The sequence below is a fragment of the Larus michahellis genome, chromosome 7 (genome assembly GCF_964199755.1).
Source record: "Larus michahellis chromosome 7, bLarMic1.1, whole genome shotgun sequence".
In the NCBI taxonomy this organism is placed as follows: domain Eukaryota; kingdom Metazoa; phylum Chordata; class Aves; order Charadriiformes; family Laridae; genus Larus; species Larus michahellis.
The window spans coordinates 23,132,304-23,144,478 of record NC_133902.1 but is presented as its reverse complement, the minus strand read 5'-3'; the positions used below and the strand labels follow the sequence as shown (position 1 = coordinate 23,144,478).

At 43.4% G+C, this 12,175-nt stretch overlaps 1 protein-coding gene across 9 annotated transcripts in view; it reads right to left on the bottom strand.

The window, feature by feature from the left end:
• The window catches only part of GULP1 (GULP PTB domain containing engulfment adaptor 1), a 172,303-nt gene extending 166,152 nt beyond the window's left edge, over positions 1-6,151 (bottom strand). For 4 of the 9 annotated variants that reach the window (XM_074593821.1, XM_074593828.1, XM_074593826.1 and 1 more), the window contains exon 1: positions 6,041-6,151. The gene's annotated coding sequence lies outside the window, so the exon portion shown is untranslated. Of the gene's footprint in view, positions 1-5,576; positions 5,678-6,040 lie in introns of those variants that run through there. The other 5 variants (XM_074593822.1, XM_074593830.1, XM_074593827.1 and 2 more) reach the window with 4 other exon arrangements.
• Between the last annotated feature and the right edge of the window lie 6,024 nt (positions 6,152-12,175).

The window sequence follows — 12,175 nt, the reverse complement described above, 5'->3', positions numbered from 1 at the left end:
AGATGCGACTGCAGGAAAAATCATTTTTTACTGGGAACACAGTCCTTTATCTAGGCTCATTACCTCACTTCTGTTACACTTTCCAGAAGATTTCACAACAGATTAAGCAAAAAAATACTGCTGTTTCAAGAGGTACCTTCTTTAAAAGACGTACACACACAGAAAAATACAAGTTTTCAATCTCACAAGAAAGAAAATATATTGGTTAATGTTAGGAGTACCTTTATGCATATAGTTTACAACAGTTACACAGGGCAGCAGATAGAAATTGCCAGCGCTAGCAAAATAGCAACTTGCCAAAGCCCAGATGGCACAGACTGCAGCTGTGAAGAAACCAACTCTCCCAGGGGGTCTCCCTGCCACAAGGAGAGCTTCAAAACTGAGGTGAGAATGGGCAATGACCTCCCTTCCAGCCACTTTTCCCCCAGTGCAGCAGCTGCACTACCTCAGCCTTTCATCTAGCGGAAACAAAGTTTGATTTTGGATAGGCTGCTAAGAACTCTGAAAAAACTTTTAAGGGCTACACGGATTTAGAGTGTCCTAGATCACTTAGAAAGTTTAAGCACACTGTTTAAGTTCCTAATGGCCCATCCTGCCTAGAAGGAACTGAAGGTCTAACATCTGCATTTAAAAGGACAAAAATGAAAATAGACTAGACTATTAAATGTCACAGCAGGTAGTAGCCAGGAATCTGTTTTACACATCCTGTTACTACTGCATTTTGCCTTTGTCCAAGATTGCCCCCATTAAAACGAGGGGGATGGAGAGAGCAGAGAAAGAATGGGGGGGGGGGGGGGAATCACATTAAATTTCTTGAATAGTTTCAGATAGTACAGCAGTCCTCAAAAACGATTTCATTTTATCTGAAAATAGTAAGTAGGAATTTGAATGCAGTTTTAAAGTTTTCGTATTATTTTACAGATTATGAGAAGATGGAAGCACCTTGGAGATTAGGCTCCTCTATCCGTGTCTATTCCCAAATACTGGAGTACCCACATACCCTGCCCCACTAAAGCAATACAGCATGACAGAAGCAGCCATCAGACACTTCTGAATGCCAAAAGATTTGCCTTAAAAGTCATACATTTTTCAAAATAAAAGTATTATTTACTTGTACTGGTGAGGATCTCTCTACAGCACAGGACTAACCAGAATCTCTAAGGAATTTCCACAGATTATGGTTCTACTTTCTGATGACAAAAAAAACCCCAAATGTTAACAACTTCTTCTTAGTTCCATAGAGCAAAAAAAAGTGAGATTGAGCCAGCTGCAGCCTCTGCTCCAACCTGCATTATTAAGAAAATTGTTTACCAAGTTACACTTGTGCAAACTCATGCAAGGCAATGGAGTTGATCAGGTACCACTGACAGAATAAACTGAAAAGCATTTGGCTGCACAGATGTTTCTTAATCTTTATAGTGGCAGTGAGATACAAAATGGAGAAAACCCAGCTCAGTTCTCAGAATAAGACCAAATATGCAAGCACAGATTTAGATGTAAAACATACGCAGTACTAACAAAGTAAGCAGAATATACAGTATATACTAATAAGCTGAGTAGGTCAGGCTTGGGAATTAAAAGAATAAACATAATTTCTCAATGTCTGCCCTTCAAAATAGAAAAGAACTTTGCAAAAGTTAAAGAAATCCAGTATCTTCATCTAAGGGGTTTTCTGGAACTTCTTTGCCACATTATCAACTAGCCTGTGTGAAACCATCGGTGTTACAAAGCCTGAGTTCTGCTCCTTGCTCCAGTGAAAGCTTACTGCTTACTTGGCTGTTGGGAACTCAGGTATTATCTCTTCTTACAGACATGTTTGTTTCATTCTCCCTTTTGTTGGGTGTAAATACATACTAGGCAAAGAAAGTCATTACAACCTGAGGAAATGATAATATTTTAATCCAGAGCACCCTCCTAGCTTGGTGATTAGAACAGCTGCTTAAGCTGGCAGAGGGGAGGAGAAATGAAAGTGTAAATTCTTTCCTGAGAATTCATGATGAGTTTCCAGCTGGCCAAATTCTCTATCAAAATCCTGGATAAAATCTATGTGGTAACATCACTTCCTTCTGTGGATGTTCATTTTAGCATAACTAACATGTTTTGAGACAGCACAGAAAGATGAGGCATTTCAGATGATCCTTCTGCTTATTAGATGGGGTGGAACTGCAGCCTAGGCAGAAAGCATTTTTAAGACAAGATCTACTACTGACCATTTGCAGAGTTCTTTCAGTGCCCCTGAGCACAGACAAACTCTACACTTGCATACCTAAGACTAAAAGGGTGAGCAACAACTCACTGTAGTACCACTACTGCATTCTGCCATTCCTGTTACATCACGGGCATATACCTTGAAGACAGACCACAAAATGACAACTAAGAGTAAATGTAACACATCCTCCCTCCTGCCCCTAGCCACCACCACCACAGGCCAGGAGTGTAATCCCAGATTAAAGCTACATATTATATGGTAATAGTGGCTATTCCACAATAGCAAATCCACAAAACAGTTTGATGTAGCATTTAAATCATGAGGCATCTTCAGCGACACACTGACAGTGGGGTAGCGAGACAGACTGCATGAAAAAAGCCAGTGTTCTGATCTCAGGGATTTAGCAGATAATAGGAAGGAACTGACTTCCATTGGGAACAAGGTTATCAACAAGTATTCCTAGATTAAATGTTATATATTGAGAGTAAGAGAACCGAGAGAACATTATTAGGTAGCTATGCAGAGGCCCTATGTGTTCTAACAGCAACAGTATTGTTTGTTCTTTTCTGGGATACAACCTGATTCACTAAAGGCGCTTACCCCTTCAAAAATCAGATAGCACCAAGGCAAAAAATGTTATGGGGAAAACATTTATTTGAGCCCAATTAGCATATTCTTATGTAACAACTCTATTAAGTCACTAATTCGGCATTTTTGGTCTCAAGAGCCGATTTACTTGAAACACAGCCTCAATCTCTGCCACCCATTTCACCGTCAACAATAACTGAAAATTCTAGAGGAGCAGTGATTTTTGTGAAGTGAACCTGGTGGACTTTTCAGGTCTCAGTGCTCTACTCCCTCTCTTTTAAAAGTAACAGAATTGGAATCTGGCCACAAGTTGTATTAGATATGTCAACAATTCAAGGATAAGGTAGTTAATTTTTTTGTTCTCTTTCAAGCTGCATTAGTCCCACAGCTCAAGCTGAAGTTGGCCTTTAATTATTTCATGTGGTAATTCAAATTATTTTCTTGTGACACATCGAAGCAATACGCTATTGAGGGATTATATCAACAGAAAAAAATAATTATATAATCACAATATAAATGCCAGTTTATCATATTTGACCTCTCAAGTTCTTCATATAAGTCTTTTATGATTTTTAGAGCATCCAGTAATATTTACAAATGTTTTATGAACACACCCATGCAGACACACTGCTATCGAACCATGAGTTGTAACCTTATCTACAGGCAAAAGACTAACAAAATTACTTTAATGAGCTTGTAAAGGAAATCCTGAAACACCACATCAGGTGAATATTTTGCTGCGCAGCAGATGCACAATCTTTGAACTCTAAAAAGACCTCGAAAAGATTACAAAATTGTCTCAAAAGACTAAGGAGGCAGTACCAACCCTGAGTTTGTATAACAATCACTCTCATTCTCTGCTCTTATTAACTACATCTTCCTCCTTTTTGGTCCTCTAGTATCAGCTTTGTATTTTCCAATGTGATTTAAAATGCTTTACACAGAACATCGTAGTCGTAGTTCACTGTTGCAATCTTGCATTTTCTTTTTTTCTGGCATCAAAGTCATTTTAATTTCTGTATTCATCACTCACAAGACATGCCCAATGCTAGCCAGATCACATTTAAGACTGTCATCCTTACTTCTAATGCAATGTGATTTGTACTTGCTTCTGCTTATTTCTAGTCTCTTTTCACTGATATCCCTGCCACTGTAACTCTACTAAAAGCACAAACTGAACCGCTCCATAGCATCCATCAACACCGTGCCATAATTCCTAGGCTCTTAATCCATAAATCACTCACTCCATTCAACCTCTTCACATAACTATATGCCTTTAAGGAGGCCTATAATCACTAACACATCCATACACTTTAAAATGTGTACCAAAAAGTGTAAGGCTGATAATCACGAAATTATTGCCCTTTTTACCCCACTGTTTTGTTGTTCCCTTCCCTGAATGCACACGGATAATCTCCAAATATCAGAGGTTCTCCCTGACATACTACTACACAACAAATCAATCAAGTAAGTCTATAATTATGAGGTAAACTTTTCTGTTCATTTTGAAATCGACATAAAAAACAGAAGCTTGACCTTCAAAAAATGTATTTTTCTTTTCCCCTCGGGTGAATTATTTTGTCTTATTTTGATTATCACCATGAAGTGGCAGAGGTTTGAAGCTTTGAGGCATTGCTTATCACTGCAACAACTGAAAGGCATGACTAAAGTTATAAGTTAGTCTACCATGCAGGGGAAGAAAATCACAGAAAAGATAAAAGTACTTCTAAAAGAACAGGTTCATAGTTACTCACATGAAGTGTGAAGTGTAAAAATGGATGCTTATATTTATACTCAGTAGACCAAATATATTGCTAAAACATTGTATATGTATTTACACACATTGAAAACACTTTCATAATCACCTTCACATACGGCTTGCTTTCCAGTTTATTATGTTTTTTTAACATCTTTTTAGTTATGTCTACATGAAGATGACTTTCTATAAATTTGCAACTGCAATGCAACTGTAGGAACTGAAAATTTAAAAAGTGAGAGTTGCATGGTACTTAAATTAGAAATGTAATGAACGTCTTAAGTTCAAAAAAGACCCCAGAAATTTAGTTCTTTGGAAGGGGGCAAATTCCTTTGTATGAAGAATACAATTAACCTTTACGGGCCTTTGACTGACTCTCGGTGCCTTGCAATAAATTACAAGAATGGCGAAATTAAACGAGCAACGTACTTTTACATATTCCTCCAGAGAGCTATGACACAACTTTCAGACCCCCTTAAACTGAGAATTTCTCCCTGAATCTCCCTCGCCCGACTTCAAGCCAGCGGCTGCAATCGCCGCTCAGATTTCAGTGTTCTATTCGCACGATGATCCGACAAACCACCCCAGTACTCCACCCTCCCGACGCCCGGCTGCTCCAGGGAGTTAAAATTAACTTGGTGGTTTGGGGCTTGTCTACGGGCAGAAGATCCTCCCCTTGTACAACAATTGTGCGTTCATCAGCCTCGGCGGCCGGCTCGGCTCGCCTGCCAGCACCGCCGAGCTGCCACGGCGAAGCCCTCAGAAGAAAAAACAAAACCTTGTCTCAGATAATGGCTTTACTGTACTTACCAAAAAACCAAAAAACCAACAAACCAACACAGAATGAAAGGTATTTGATTATTTCCAGTTATTTGAAATGCAAAAGAAAAAAACCCTAAACCGTATCGCATAATCACATAGCATGTCTAAAATCCCTAAGTCCTTGAGGTTTTTAAGTTAGAGGAGAGAACCGCGGCCGGCTGCGCCCACCGCAAGTTTCGCGCTGGTCTAACGAGCACCTACACGGAGGCGACGGCCGGGTCCGCCCCGCCAAACCCACCGCCGCTGCCGCTTCCCGCAGGTGAGACCTGCCGAACAGACGAGCCTCGACAGACGGGCGAGGCTGCCCCGCCGCTCCGCTCGCCCCGTTACTCATGCCGGGCTCCCCCTCCGCGCCTCCGCCGCCCGCCTCTCCTCGCCGCCCGCGGGGCTGCGTGGCCCCGCCGGCTGCGAAGTTTCCAGCCAAAGGCAGCGGCTGAGCGGCTAAGCCCGGCGCAGCAGCTGCCGCCTCGGCGATCAACAGGCGCCCAGACCGTCCTCCCCGCTGCCGCTCGCCAACCGCACCTCGGGCAACGGCGGGAGGCTCCGCCCGACCCCGGCTGCCCTCGTCCCCGGGAGGGACGGCGAGGAGCCCGCCCCACCCCCTCAGAACACCGCCGCCAATGCAAGCTACCCCCCGGGGGGCCGGGGCCCGGAGCGCCGCGTACCTGGCGAGGTGATGGAGGCCGTCCCGCTGCCTCGCCGCGCCGGCACACGGCGACCGCTCCGGCCCGCTCCCGCCTCAGCCGCGGAGAAAGTTTCCTGACGTCAGCGCGGGCGGGTGAGGGGGACCCCGCCTGCCTGCCGGGCTCGCTGCCCGCCGGGCCGGGCCGCCGCCGCTGCTCCCGGGCTCCCCCTGCCTCCCGCCGCCGGCCGGCAGGGAGGGAGGGAGGGGAGAGGGAGGCGGCGCCGCTGGCACCGGCACCCCACGGCGGCGGAAGGGGCGCGCCCCGCCGCGCTCGGCAGGGGGTGCCCTCGCGGCCACGCGCGGGGCGGAGGTCGGCCGTTGGGGCGGTTGGCGGCTGCTCGCGCCCCCGCCCCGGGGGTCTCTGGCGGCGGGCGGATGGGAGGACGGCACCGCAGACGCTGCGGAAGGCGTAGCCGTGAAGTCACAGTGTGGCCCTCGGTGACGCCATCGCTGGCTGCAAGCGTTTATACCCAGCAGGGGCTGCCCCGGCGCGGGTCCCGGCCGCAGCCGCCCCCCGAGGCTGTGGGAGCTGAGTCAGGCCCAGGCCTCCGTGTAGCGGGAGGCGCCGGGAGAACAACGTGGGGTCTGGGATGTGCCGCTGCCCCGGGGCCGGTCCAGGGAAGCCTAGCGCTGGTTCAGCCTCACATCTCCTGGAGGATGGCGAGTAAGGGGGTGACTGGGAGCATGGGTGCCCCTTGGCTAAAGGCCCACGCAGGTGGGCTCACGTTTGGCGAGAGCCATCTCCAAGCAGAGGGGAGCAGGCCTTTCGGGGCAGTGCTCTAAACTCAAGGGTGTGCACATCTCACCTGGCATCACAGCTTATTCTAATTAAGCTCTGCCTAGAGGAAAGTCTGGTTGAAGCAAAGAAATGGGAGGGGGAAAATATTACGAGTAGGCAGTAGTTGAGAACGTGGGGAGTGCAAGTTAGTAGCTCAGCATTCCTGAAGGAAGCATTGTTTGAGGAAAAAATAAGTTAACGGAGACACTTCCACAGGTCTTGGGTAAGTCTACAATGAAGGATGGAATCACAGAATGGTAGGGGTTGGAAGGGACCTTTGGAGATCATCTAGTCCAACCCCGCTGCCAAAACAGGGTCACCTCGAGCAGGCTGGACAGGAATGCATCTGTGTGGGTTTTGAGTATCTTCAGTGACAGAAAAGGAGAACAGAAGTAGTATGGTAGGATACAGATATGTAACATCGTCCTGACTTTGAAGATACTACATGTGGCATACACTGCCAATTAAACATGTTTTAGAAACACTGGAACAGTGTACATCAATATATTTTTATGACAGCCACAGGAAATCCAAGTTAGAGACAACATATTTCCTGTAGAAAGACAAGGAATTCATGTCTGCCATATTTCTTTTATTCCTGGTGGCCATCTGCCATGATACTGCCAGTAAGGAGCGTGTAGTGTCTTTAGAAAGGCAGGAAACTCATCTGTCATTACTCTGCCTGATTTTTTTCACAGCACAGTGAAAGATGCCTTTTATTTTTCATTAATCAATAGACAAACCTCGAGAATGGCCATTTAGAGAGCAGAACAAAACATGTCACTGAAATCAAAGCAAAGGTGTTTTGTCTGCAGTGGGTGTTTTCTTTTTTTAAAGGCAAGATGGAAAGCAGTTCAGGGTGGTAATTTACAGTGGGAGTGGAAGGATCATGATAGAAAAAAAACATGAAGGGCAGAAGTCAAGAGCAGGCAGCTTTTTAAATCAGTAAGCCCTAGATAATTACATGCATAGATGTGAATTATGTAAAAAGTTAATTAGTGTGGCTGCCTATTCTGTTCACTACTAAACTAAACCCCTCCAAAATATGTACACAAAACTAAAGCAAATTAGTGGTAAATTTGTCTGCTCTAGAGATTATTATAAGGCTTCTGAAATTTTCCATCAGTTCATTCTCTCTCACAAAGGAAACAAATGCAAACTTCTTATATGGTTGCAAAGTTATTTGTAATTTTTACCAGCAAACTAACAGGCTATGAAGCAGTTGCAAAGGATCATTTGATCTAGTTAAAGATGTCCCTGCTTATTGCAGGGCGGGTTGGACTAGATGACCTTTAAAGGTCCCTTCCAACCCAACACATTCTATGATTCTATGATCATTGTGTGGAAAGTTGTGACTATGGTAGAATCATACCAGCCGAATTCTAAAAAATAAAGTTAAATTCTGAGACAGAAGGGAAACGGAAAACACTTTGGGGGAAGTTGTACAGGAATTATATTCTAAGTACCAACACAGACAGGAATTGTTTTCAGCATCCAGAAAATGAATCTTAAACATTTTTCTGGGGAAAAAAAAAAAAAAGAAAACCAAACCAAAACCCCAAACCCTAATAAACCTGTCTTTATTGCACTGTTAAGACAGTTGAAGGAATATCTAATGAATTTGAGCAAAACATTCCTATTTCATTAACAGTTGATCCATGACTGGTCAATGCACAAATAAACTTTTTTTTTGGGGGGGGGGGGGGTGGTGGTGGTGTTACTGACAGCTATTCCCATACACAATTCTGCAGCACCTTGTTGGAGCTGACAACTACATTGCATGCTTCTCCTTAGCCATTTGTGCCTGTCAAAAACAGTGACAAGGAAGGATGGGAAGAGAGATAATCTGTAAATTCTATGCCATCATGGAAGAAAAATAAAAGTAAATTGCTACCAAAAACCTTGGGTTTTAGTAGTTTCTCAGAAATAAAAACACAGAATAATCTAGTCTATCATGAGTTTGAATTGTTAATTGTGTTAAACATTTAGACTTTGATTACCTGTTTTTCATGTTTGTGTGATTGGTTTTTCAAGCAACGAGGCAGCTCGTTTAACTGCTTTCTTATTTCAGTGTCAGGAAGCATGTTTATGTATTTGACATTTCATAACATACATCCAAAGTTGACCTTTGTTATATGTTATAAACAAGTACTCAGACTTGTTCAGTAACTATACTGTTTTTATTTTGATTAGACAAGCTCACCTGCAGTCTGGTTACTAAGTAGAGTCTCAGAGTTTTAATCTACCTATTCAAAATTTATATATTTATTTGTAAAGTTATGGACTCCCTTACGTGTTTTATGTTTCCCAAAACTAAGCCTCAGTAGAATTTAACTAAAGCTCTAATAAATGTTGGTAGTTTAGTCACAACAGCAAAGCAGAGCACACTCTAGACGAACAGAAAATATTTTGGCTGTTGAAATACATGTTATCTTCAGTTTTTCAAAGGTGATTCAGAAAGCAAGTAAAATTAAGGGCACTTTAAGATACTTTTGTGGTACCATAGCAGATTCTTCACCAGAGAAAGTTAAGAATAAATGATGATACAGACGTATTTTTTAGTTACCCTTTTCTTCTGAAGTAAAGTGTGTTTGATGAAGTCAGGGTAGATTTTGTCCAAAGTCAAGTTATACCATTTTAAATGCAATAAAAATATAACTATAGAACATATTACCGCAGGAAAGCACATTTTTCAAAATCCTTTCTGCATGCAAATTTTTTTCTTAAAAAAAGTGAGACTTTTTAGAACACAAGAAAATACTCAGTACATAGGAAGCTTCATATTTCTTCTGAGATATATTTTTGACATAATCTGTATTGCAATGCTTAAATAAAAGGAATGTAGAGCAAAGCTATTTTTTACTTAAATTGTTGCATATTATTTGAAGGGAATAGAAGAAAATGTGATTTATTTCTTTTACTTTAATTCTTTTCCATCAACAGTGGCAACCTAGGGATGGATTGAGAACAGTATTTGAGAGGAAAAGTAGAGAAAAATATATGAACTCTATCATTAGTACCTCTTCATCTTAATTGTTAATTGCTGTGATTCAGGAGCAAAAGGCTAGGAGCAAAAAGTGACTTTCTCTGTAGTCTAGGTCCCCCAAAACCTGAAGTGGATAAAGTCAGGTTGTTACTGGGGCCGTCATTCTTGAGTGTTGCAGAGAAGCTGAGCAAAGAATCAGGCACTCAAGAAATGAAAAGAGTATACTCAGGAGAGAACAAAATCGCGTTCATAAAGACAGGCTTGCATCTTGGCTCCTTACAGGAATTGATTGGTTTTATTGTTCTCATGAGGTTGTAAATGTCAGTCATGTAAACAGATGGTGAAGACTGAGTGGAGATGATAGAGGATGAGCAAAAGCAATGGAATCAGTATTCATTTAGATCTGGAGCTATGCCAAGATCAAAGAGTAAATATTAATCACTTGGTCTGATTTACCAGAAAGTAGCTACTAGAAGGAATAAAGATCAAAGGATTGCACCAATTACAAAACCTGAGAGGTTTCACCTCCCTACTGAGCACTATCTCACCTCTCGCGTAGACCAAAAACTACCTACCATTGCTCTGCAAGGATGTTAAATAAGAAACCAAAGCAATCCCCCTTCAGTCTTTCTTCCGGAGAAAAAATGCCAGAGAAAATTTCACTCCCGATTTCATATTTAACTTCTAGGCCTTTTAATATTGTCGTGGTGGTGTGTGTCCCCATTTTAAGTTTTCCTTGCTGTGCCAGAGAACTGTAAATTGCCACGTTGTAAACAAAAATCACATCCCCACATTGATCTTAATGATCTTAGGAGGATGTAAAAAAAAGTTCTGTATTTCAATTAAGGGAAGAATCATTAGCAGTATGATCAGTTTCCCTATCAGGGATGGCAACAGCCAAGAGGGTGTGGATACCCAGACAATTAGTTGCCTTCTATAAACTTAACAAACCAGGAAACAAGGTAACTGTTCGTCAGATCGTCAGAGCAGATGTTGGTCTCTTGAAGGCAAGTATATAACATCATATTAACTGAACTTTCACTTTTTTTTGACAGTAAACCAAAAACTCTTTTGAGACAGGATTTACGGAGAACATATGACAAAGTATTGTATTAGAAGATCTGGTATGGAGGGGGTTGGGAGAGAGGGAAGAACATGAGAAAAAGGTGTCTTCTGGCTTGATTAACTGGGAACGCGGTTGTGTTTCAAAGATGTGAAGGTTTATTGACTCAAAATCACAGAATGGCAGGGGTTGGAAGGGACCTCTGGAGATCATCTAGTCCAACCCCCCTGCCAAAGCTGGTTCACCTCGAGCAGGTTGCACAGGAACACGTCCAGGCGGGTTTTGAATGTCTCCAGAGACGGAGACTCCACCACCTCTCTGGGCAGCCTGTGCCAGGGCTCTGCCACCCTCAAAGTAAAGAAGTTCCTCCTCATGTTTAGATGGAACTTCCTATGTTCAAGTTTGTGCCCGTTACCCCTTGTCCTGTCTCTGGGCACCACTGAAAAGAGCCTGGCCCCATCCTCCTGACACCCACCCTTTAAGTATTTATAAGTGTTGATAAGGTCACCCCTCAGACGTCTTTTTTCCAGACTGGAAAGACCCAAGACCCTCAGCCTTTCCTCATAAGAGAGGTGTTCCAGTCCCCTAATCATCTTGGTAGCCCTTTGCTGCACCCTCTCCAGCAGTTCCCTGTCCCTTTTGAACCGGGGAGCCCAGAACTGGACACAGTACTCCAGATGCGGCCTCACCAGGGCAGAGTAGAGGGGCAGGATGACCACCCTCGACCTGCTGGCCACACTCCTCTTGATGCACCCCAGGATGCCATTGGCCTTCTTGGCCACGAGGGCACATTGCTGGCTCATGGTCACCCTGTTGTCCACCAGGACTCCCAGGTCTCTTTCCATGGAGCTGCTCTCCAGCAGGTCAGCCCCCAACCTGTCCTGGTGCATGGGGTTATTCCTCCCCAGGTGCAGCACCCTACACTTGCCCTTGTTGAATTTCATAAGGTTCCTCTCTGCCCAGCTCTCCAGCCTGTCCAGGTCTCTCTGTACGGCGGCACAGCCTCTGGTGTGTCAGCCACCCCCCCAGCTTTGTGTCATCAGCAAACTTGCTGAGGGTGCACTCTATCCCAATATTTCTTGTGTTCCTCCTGTGTTCACAGTTATGAAAGGATTCTTGCTGGATATTTGATACTGTTTTTCCTCATTATTATGTTGTTAATGAGTTTTTTTCATCATTGTAAAAATGTAAGTGCAGAAAGTACTGTTACGTTACTTTGATTGGGTAGGTGTCGTAGGCTATTCAGTTTTATCCAGGTGTCTTAATTATTGTGTTGTTAAACGCCATT